At 38.8% G+C, this 10,059-nt stretch overlaps 1 protein-coding gene across 4 annotated transcripts in view; it reads right to left on the reverse strand.

The window, feature by feature from the left end:
- Positions 1–10,059, reverse strand: part of ERBB4 (v-erb-b2 avian erythroblastic leukemia viral oncogene homolog 4) — a 1,604,115-nt gene that overhangs the window by 14,118 nt on the left and 1,579,938 nt on the right. The window lies entirely within an intron of this gene.

Genomic DNA, 10,059 nt, shown 5'->3' on the forward strand with positions numbered 1-10,059 from the left:
AATCTTTACGGGAGCAGAACGCCTCATCTTTCTCCCGCGGATCAGCTGGTAGTTTCGAACCGCTGAGCTTAAGGTTCGCAGCCCGATTCGTAACCACTACGCTACCAGAGTGTTTGTTTACTTCTTACCCTGCAGTAGTTGCTGTACTGGATAATATTAGATTCGAATCACAGCTGAGGAACTAGCATGTTTTTCATTTTATGAAACTTGAGAGAATTGATTAAAGGAATAACTCACTGGTCAGTCTTCTTTAGGAAACAGCTTATTATCTGCATCTATTTTCTTAGCTGGTAGTCCTTCAGTCACAAGGACACTGTATTAACATCACTGGACCTCTTGCAATTGGTGTGCACTAAAACATCAGGCATGACCATGCACATTAGAAAGTATCACTGTCATTGTTTTGACAAGTTTTCCATCATTCCAAAACCTGCCAACCCTACATCTGGACATACTGCCAAATGGCACCTTACTACTAGGAAACTCATCATGCTTTGCCCTGTCTTCAACATTAAAATGGAATAAATGCTAAGCAAACCTCTTAGCATTCATTGTCTTGGCTGCTTTTTCTATTTCTGCTTCCATTTTTTTCCCCATTTGCTTTTTTTCCGGTTTACCATGATAAAAAGCTTCTCATTCATCGCCCCCTGCAAGGGCAACATAGCTCCAAGGGAACATCTGTGAGGCCAATTAGCAGACTGGGAATGTGATATAATTGTTGTTTAAATATATTTAAATTGGATGTTAATCACTATGTCATAATTTATAGGCTTTGAAAATAACATTTTGTACTTGAAAGCCAAGTCAGATTTTACTTGCTTTGACTCTTTTTAGTTTTCCACAACCTCTTCTCCTTACCCCATCCCCCCACATATGAAGAGCTGCACTAAGTCTTAATATTGGAAAGAAGGACAGCTGTGAGTAAATTGGTGAGTAAAAATTAAAATCGTCACAGTGATCAGAATGAGCTGAGTGACCTTAAAGTGCTAAGCAGAACAAAGAAGCACTCTCAGTTAAAAGGCTTTTGTTTTTCATTGTGCCAGCAGCTTTCTTCTGTCCATCACAGCCCAGCTTTGTGGGTCTTTAGGAAGCAGCACTGGGTGCATCTGTTCAGTTAGCCAGTGAGGGGATTTACTGTCAGCAGACAGAGATAGAGAGAGGTGGGTTATGAACTGACCGGCGATCTGGAGCTGCTCCTGGTAGGGGGATTTGTAAGGGTGATGGATAGAGGCGAGTTTCACTTTGTGACCAAATCACTGGGACATTGTATGATTAACTTGGACTCAAATGCCAGAGGTTATACAGAAGGCAAGCGCCAGCAAATAAATCAAATGCAGTGTTAAATACACCTTTAATTTATTTTCGTGCCCTAAAATTTATTTTTTTTAACTTGAATGATAAATATTTGAACCTTTATCTTATTACATGCACATCATTTCTCATATTTGTATTGTCTAATATTGTTCCTAGGAGCTCTGGTAGCGTAGTGGTTACGAATCGGGCTGCGAACCTTAAGGTCAGCGGTTCGAAACTACCAGCCGCTCCGCGGGAGAAAGATGAGGCTTTCTACTCCCGTAAAGATTTACACCCTCGGAAACCCTGTACAGGGTCGCTATGGGTCGGACCCGACTCGATGGCACTCAACAACAACAACAACAATATTGTTCCTAGGTAATTTAAAATTGCACACAGGATGGATTGTGGTCTGAGAGGTTGTTAAAACAGTCTAAGTTTTTAGGAAACAAATAAAAATAAATTCCTAATCCTTTACTTCTGCCTAAATGAAACATGTACTTAACAAGAGAACATTGTTTTTATCTTCAGACAATTGTTATCAATATTATCTATAGGATTAAAGCTTTAGCTTCAAGAAATACTCTAAATCCTTTTAAATACAATAGAATGTGGTTTTGTAAGACACTGCTAAACCACTGTAGTTGTTGTTAAGTGCTATCAAGTGGGTTCTAATTCAGAGAGACCCTGTATAGGATTTCTGAGGAGCAGTTGATGGGTTTGAAGCACCGACCTTATGGTTAGAATTCAAGAATTTATCCTATAGCACCACCCCAGGACTCATATTAAACTATTAGTGCTAATTTATTATCTAGACAGGGCCACATTGGAACTATTAAAGATTCTCAATTTTTTTTTTTACCTTTCGAAGCAAATATGCTAAATACTTTTGCATTGTTATAGGTCTGATAACAGTACAGATAGAATTTTTGTTTACATTGTTTACAGTTGCTGATGTGTGGGTTGTGAAAGCTCCTAATTAAGTTCAACATAAAGTGTTTTTTGATGCCCAAATTTGAAAGTCCATTTGTCATTGGGCAAGTAAAAGACAATAAACAATATGGGTCTATATGCCCAAAACTGATAACTGGGGGAAGGAAGCCCACAGAGATTTGGAATCTACCTACCTACCTATCTCTCTATCTATTTATCTATATGTGTATAGAGTGTAGTACCTCTGTAGTATAAACACTTGACTATGAGCCATAAGGTAGGCAGTTCAAGCCCACCTGCTACTGTGCAGAAGAAAGATGAGGCATTCTGCTCCTATAAAGATTTATAGCCTTGGAAACCTTACAGGTTTGCTATGAGTTAGAACTTACTCTATGGCACTTAACAACAACAAACTATATCTATGTGAGCAGGATGGTAGCTCTATAGGTTAAACACTAGACTACAAACAACAAGGTCAGTGGTTTGAATTTACCAGCCAGACAAGGCTTTCTGTTCCTGCAAAGGTTTACAAATTATTATTGTTGTTAGGTGCTGTTGAGTCGGTTCTGACTCATAGCAACACGGTATAGGGTTCTGAGGAGTGGCTGGAGGGTCTGAATAGCCAACTCTGCAGTTCAAACTGACCTAGAAGTCTAGTGCATTATCCTGTAACATCACATCAAGACTCCAAAACAACAGTGAGTCAGAACCAACTCAATGATACATAGCAACAACAATAACAACCTATAGCTATATGAGCCCTGGTACTGCTTTGTAGGATAAGCACTGGACTGTAACTGCAAATTTGGCCGTTCATACCCACCAGCTACTATTGGAAAGCCTGTAGAAGGTCGCTATGAGTTGGAACTGACAACAACAACAACAACAACAACAACAACATATATCTGTGTATCTGTATATCTGTGCATTTGTGTGTTTACACATCTACATATTTGTTGTTGTTGTTGTTGTTGTTATGTGCCGTGGAGTAGGTTCCGACTCATAGCGACCCTGCACAGGGTTTCCGAGGCTGTTAATCTTTACGGGAGCAGAACGCCTCATCTTTCTCCCGCGGAACCGCTGGTAGTTTCGAACTGCTGATCTTACGGTTCGCAGTCCGATTCGTAACCATTACGCTACCAGAGCTCCTTAGGGGACTTCAAAGAGTTCCTGGAAAACAGGAATTAAAAAGATGATGGAATTTTTTCATGAACTTTTTATGTATAAACACACACACAGAGAATATAATGACTTTACCAGTTAAGGAATTTATTATTTTATATTTATGCTTTATTTGATTATGTGAGGCTCTGCTTTTTTTAAATAAATTTAAATATTTACTCTAAAAATGACAGACAAAAACTGACTCTATGATCTAGCTGAAGGAATACTGAATTGTAGGTTCATCATTTATGAAATCTCTGAGACCTATAGTATTTCTCATATTTGTCATCTACTCTATTAAAGGAAAAGAGATTTAACAAATTAATGCCTTAAATTTAATGGAAGTTGTGAATGGTATCAGTAAATATGTATAGAAGTAAATACAGAATGTATAAATTATATTAAATTTATGTCTTTTATATAAGTCTACATTTCTTAAGTCACTACTGGACAACTACTTACATCTGCATATTTTAGAAATATATGATTACTGGGGAGCTATGATGGTTCTGAAGGTGCTCTGGTAGCATAGTGGTTACAATTTGGGCTGCAAACCTGAAGGTCAGCAGCTCAAAACTACCAGCTGTTCCACAGGAGAAAGATGAGGCTTTCTGCCCTCATAAAGATTTACAGCTGCGGAAACCCTTTACAGGGTCGCTATGAGTCGGGACCGACTCCACGGCACATAACAACAACAATGGTGGTTCTGGAGCATAGGCATTGGATGCTAATCATAATACAGCAGTTTAAACCCACCCACTACTTATACACAAACCTGTGTTGGAAGAAGAAAGAAGTACAGAAGAACAAACAAATTTGTGTTGGAAGAAGTACAGCCAGAATGCTCCTTAGAAGCTAAAATGGTGAGATTTCATCACTCATATTTTGGACATGTCTTCCGGGGGAACCAGCCCCTGGAAGAGGATGTTGTGCTTGGTAATCTGGAAGGTCAGTGAAAAAGAGGAACACCTTTTTGGCACCATGGCAGCAGCAATGGGCTCAAGGGTAAAAATGATTGTGAAGTTGGTGCAGGATAAGGCAGTGTTTCATTCTTTTGTTCATAGGTTTCTCTGAGTCCAATCGACTCAATGACACTTAATAATAACAACAACTTAGGGTTTCATTTATTTTCCCAGCCCTGCAAATGTCACTACTAAATAACATTACTAAAATTCATGACTCCCATATTTCAGATGAGGAAAGTGAGGATTAAGGAAGTGTCTTTCCATGTTTACACAAATTAGAGGTAGCTATCTGACTCTATTGGACTTCTGTCATTGTATTCTCTCATCTTTGTCTTCGTGCTCCACATTCATCAAGCAAGAATACTTAGCTGTAAATCCTGATAAAACTTTACAGCAGTTCATCTCCCATCTTATTTACATTTATTTATTTTGTATTTTTTTGCTGCTGTTGTTGCTGTGATCTCTGGAGTCAGTTCTGATTCAGTTACCATGTCTATGGTTTCCAAATCTTAACAGAAACAGAAAGACTCATCTTTCTCCCACAGAGTGATTAGCAGCCCAATGTATATACTCCACAACACTACTTTGTTGTTGTTAAGTTCTGCCAAATTGTTTCTGACTCACAGAGACAGCTCTATAGGTTTTCCAAGGAGCAGATGGTGAGTTAGAACCACCGACCTTGCTGTTCAAATTAACCTTGAAGCCCAGTGTGTTATCCTGCAGTGCCAAAACTATTGTTGTTGTTAAGTGCTGTCAAGTCAGTTCCGACCTATGTTGTTGTTGTTAGGTGCCATTGAATTTAAACTGACCCATAGCAACCTTCTGCACAGCAGAATGAAACAGTGTCCGATCCTGGGCCAACCTCACTACTGTGGCCATGCTTGAGTCCAATGATGCTGCCACTTGGCCAATCCATCTCATTAGGGGTCTTCCTCTTTTTCTCTGACCCTCCAACTTACCATACATGATATCCTTCTCCAGTAACCTGACCCTCCTGACAATATGTCTGAAGTATGAGAGACGAAGTTTGGTCATCTTGGCCTCTAAGGAGCACTCTGGCTGCACTTCTTCCAAAACAGATCTATTGGTTCTTTTGGCAGCCCATGACACTTTCAATATTCTCCTCCAACACCATAACTCAAAACCATCAATTCTTCTACGGTGTTCCTTATTCACTGTTCTGCTTTTGCATGCATATGAGGTTATTGAAAATACCATGGCTTGATCAGGCGCACCTTAGTCCTCAAGCTGACATCTTTGCTCTTCAACACTTTAAAATGTTCTTGTGCAGATTTGCCTAAAGAAATACATCATTTGATTTCTTGACTGCTGCTGTTTCCATGAGTGTTCATAGTTGATCCAAGAAAATGAAGCCCTTGACAACTTCAATCATTTCTCCATTGATAAGAATGTTGTTTATTGGTCCAGTGGTGAGGAGTTTTGCTTTCTTGACATTGAGATGTAATCCATACTGAAGGCTGTGCTCTTTGATCTTCATCAGTGTTTTAAGTCCTCTTCACTATCAGCAAGCAAGGTTGTATTCTGCATATCGCAGGTTATTAATGAGTCTTCCTCGAATCCTGATGCCACGTTTTTCTTCACAGAACCTAGCTTCTTGGATTATTTGCTCAGCATACAGGTTGAATAAATATGTCAAAGGAATACAACCTTGTCGCACACCTCTCTTAATTTAAAAACATTCAGTGTTCCCATGTTCTGTTCGAACAACTGCTTCTTGATATAGGTACAGATTCCTCATGAGCACAATTAAGTGTTCTGGAATACTCATACTTCACAATGTTGTCTATTGCTTGTCATGATACACACAATCAAAAGCCTTTGAGTACTCAACAAAGCACAGGTAAACATCTTTCTAATATTCTCTGCATTCTGTCAAGAGCTATCAGACATTAGACATCAGCAGTGATATCCCTCATGCCACGGCCTCTTCTGAATCTGACTTGAACTTCTGGAAGTTCTCTGTCAATGTATGACTGTAGCCATTTCTGTATTACCTTTAGCAAAACTTTACTCATATGGGATATCAAAGAGATTGCCCAATGATTTTTATATTCCATTGGGTCACCTCTCTTAGGAATGGGCAAAAATATGGATCTCTTCCAATCAGTTGTCCAGATAGTTGTCTTCCAAATTTCTTGGCAGAGATGAGTGAGTGCCTCCTGTGCTGCCTCACTTCCTTGAAATATTTCAATTTTTATTCCATCAATTCCCTGTGCCTTGTTTTTTGCCAATTCCTTCAATGCACCTTGGACTTCCTCCCTGAGTATCATTGGCTCTTGATCATATGTTACCTCTTGAAAAGGTTGAACATTAATCATTTCCTTTTGGTACAGTGATTCTGTGTATTCCTTCCTTCTTCTCTTGATGCTTTCTGCAACATTAAATATTTTACTCAGAAAATCCTTCAATAACGAAAATCAAGGCTTGAATTTGTTCTTCAAAGAGTTCTCTCAGCTTGAGAAATGCTGAGCATGTTCTTCCTTTTTGGTTTTCTGATTTCAGATCTTTGCACATTTTTTTGTAATATTTGACTTTATCTTCTTGAGTGGATCTTTGAAATTTTCTGTTCAGGTCTTGGACATCCTCATTTCTTCCTTTGCTTTAGCATCTCTACACTGCAGAGCAAGATTCAGTGTCTCTTCTGACATCTATTGTGAGCTTTTCCTTCTTTCTTGTCTTCTCAATGACTTTTTTTGCTTTCTTCCTGTATGATGTTCTTGATGTCATCCCATAACTCTTGTGATCTTCAGTCTTTAGTGTTTAATGTATCAAATCTGTTCTTCAGATGATCTCTAAATTCAGGTGAGATATATTCAAGGTCATATTTTGGCTCTAATGGACTTGTTTTCATTTTCTTCAGCTTCAGTCTGAATTAGCATACGAGTAATTGATGGTCTGTTCCACAGTTTGCACCTGACTTGTTTTCACTGATGATATGAGTTTTTCCATCATCTCTTTCTGCAGATGTAGTCAATTTGATTTCTATGTATTCCATCTGGTGAGGTCCATGTATATAGTCGTTTCTTATGCTGTTGAAAGAACGTATTTGAAATGAACAAATCATTGGTTTTGCAGAATTCTATCATACGTTTTCCAGCATTATTTATATCACCAAGGCCATATTTTCCAACTACTGATCTTTCTTCTTTGCTCCCAACCTTTTCATTCCAATCACCAGTAATGATCAATACATCTTGATTGCATGTTTGATCAATTTCAGATTGAAGAAGTTGGTGGAATTCTTCTATTTCATCCTCACTGGCTTTAGTGGTTGGTGCATACATTTGAATAATAGTGGTATTAACTTGGCTTCCCTGTAGGTGCATGAGTATTATCCTATCACAGAGAGTGCTGTACCTCATGACTGATCTGGATGCTGGAAATGACAAATTGAGGAGGAATTGCATTCCGATCTATGGTGGTGGTGTTTATGTGCCGTGGAGTCGGTTCTGACTCACAGCGACCCTGTACAGGGTTTCCGAGGCTGTATATCATTATGGGAGCAGAAAGCCTCATCTTTCTCCCATGGAACAGCTGGTAGTTTCAAACTGCTGACCTTGCGGTTCACAGCCCAATTCATAACCACTACGCTACCTATAGCACAACTCAAAATGAAGAGACACCCTGTATAAGGTTTTCGTAGAGCTCCTGGTGAGTTTGAACCCCTGAGCTTGTGATTAAAACTGACCTTGTGGTCCAGCGTATTATCCTGCAATGCTCCATTTTGTTGCTGTTTTTAAATGCCTTGAAGTTGGTCCCAACTTATAGCACCACACTGTTGTTCTTGCTGTCAAGTCACTTTAAATCCATAGCGACCCTGTATAGGATTTCTGAGGAGCAGCTTGAACTGTCGACCTTCAGTTCAATCGGCTTTGCAGCCTGGCACATTAACCCACAGCACCACACCACACACTGTTGTTATTGCTAAGTTCCAGCAAGTTGATTCTGACCCATAGCAACCCTGTATAGGGTTTCTAAAGAGCAGCTGCTGAGTTTGAACTGCCAACCTTGCAGTTCAAACAGCTTTGCAGTCTGGTGCATTAACCCACAGCACCACATCAGGACTCCACACCACACACTAGACTTCTTTTAATTCCCTTCAAGAACTTAATCAGTTGATATTGTCAGTTTGTCATAAAGTGTTGTCATGTGTTTTGCCACATAGTATTTTAAATAACAGCAGGTGGATAGGTTCCATCAGAGCTTCCAGACTAAGACAAACTAAGAAGAATGAGAGATGGACTACTTCTGACTATTTATCCAATGAAAACCTTATGAATAGCAGCAAAACATTGTCAGATGAGCCCATTAGGTTGGAAGGCACTCAAGGCAGGATTGGAGAAGTGATGACCATGATGACATGAATGGAATAAAGCTATTGGGACCTTCATTTGCTGATGGGGCACAACTTAAAATGAGGAGAAACAGCTACAAATATCCATTATTAATTGGAACATAGAAAAATTGGAAGTTTTCAAAAGTAAAATAAAAACATAAACATTGATATCTTAAGCATTAGTGGTCTGAAAAGACTGGAAATGGCCATTTTGAATATGATAAAGATATAGCTTAGTATGCTGAGACCAGTATTTTGAAGAGGAATGGTATCAGATTCATCATTTAAAAAAAAGCATTTCAAGATCCATTTTGAAATACAATGCTGTCTGTGATGCAATAATATCTATGTACCTACAAGGAAAATCTTGTATAGCAGAGAAACACTGTCAGATACAGTGCCAGAAAATGAGCCCCTCAGGTTGGAAGACACTCAAAATGCAACTGTGGAAGAGCTGACCATGATGATGTGAATGGAGTAAACTCGTGGGAGAAAAGCCAACATAACCTTCATTTGCTGATGGGGCACAACTCAAAATGAAGTGAAACAGCTGTAAACATCCATTGAAAATCAGAACATGGAATGTATGAAGTATGAATCTGGGAAAGTTGGAAGTTGTCAAAAATGAAATGGAATGCATAAACATCGATATCTTAGGCATTAGTGAGCTGAAATGGACTGGTATTGGCCATTTTGAATCTGACAACCACATGGTTTACTAGGCTAGGAATGATAAATTCAAAAGGAATGGTATTGCATTCATCGTCAAAAAGAACCTATCTAGATCAGTCATGATGTACAACACTGTATGTGATAAGATCATATCCATGCGCCTACAGGGAAGCCCAGTTAATACCACTATTATTCAAATTTATGCACCAACCACTAAAGCCAGTGAGGATGAAATACAAGAATTCTACAAACCTCTTCAATCTCAAATTGATCAAATATGCAATCAGGATGTATTGCTCATTATTGGTGATTGGAATGCAAAGGTTGGGAGCAAAGAGGAAGGACCAGTAGTTGGAAAATATGGCCTTGGTTATAGAAATGATGCTGGGGAATGAATAATAGAATTCTGCAAAACCAATGATTTGTTCATTTCAAATACGTTTTTTAGACAGCATAACAGAAGACTATACACATGGACCTCATCAGATAGAATACATAGAAATAAAATTTACTACATCTGTGGAAAGAGAAGATGGAAAAGCTCCATACCATCAGTCAAAACAAGGCCAAGGGCAAACAATGGAACAGACCATCAATTACTCATATGCAAATTCAAATTGAAGCTGAAGAAAATGAAAACAAATCCATGAGAGCCAAAATATGACCTTGAATATA

This window comes from Chrysochloris asiatica, unplaced genomic scaffold (assembly GCF_000296735.1).
Source record: "Chrysochloris asiatica unplaced genomic scaffold, ChrAsi1.0 scaffold00212, whole genome shotgun sequence".
In the NCBI taxonomy this organism is placed as follows: Eukaryota; Metazoa; Chordata; class Mammalia; order Afrosoricida; family Chrysochloridae; genus Chrysochloris; species Chrysochloris asiatica.